Source organism: Penaeus monodon, chromosome 23 (assembly GCF_015228065.2).
Source record: "Penaeus monodon isolate SGIC_2016 chromosome 23, NSTDA_Pmon_1, whole genome shotgun sequence".
NCBI classification, from domain to species: Eukaryota; Metazoa; Arthropoda; class Malacostraca; order Decapoda; family Penaeidae; genus Penaeus; species Penaeus monodon.
The window spans coordinates 42,072,271-42,072,539 of NC_051408.1; positions in this window are offsets into that span (position 1 = coordinate 42,072,271).

Below are 269 nucleotides of genomic sequence, written 5' to 3' on the forward strand. Positions count from 1 at the left end.
TACGAACAGCAGTAACAAGAGCAACGAAAAGGAAGAAGCAGAGAGGAGAGGAAGAGGCGCTAAGAGAGGAAGTAACAGGAGAATCCACGAGACAGAACAGTTATAAAAACGCTTGGGGGGGGGTTCCCATGTCAAGGCAGGATCAGGAGGGTGGGGGTTTGTCATGTCCAGAGGAAGGGGAGGGTGTGTCATGGTCATGGTCATGGGAGGGGGTGTCCCTGTGCAGAGAAAGGGGAGGGGGTACCATGTCCTGAGGTGGGAGAGGGGTG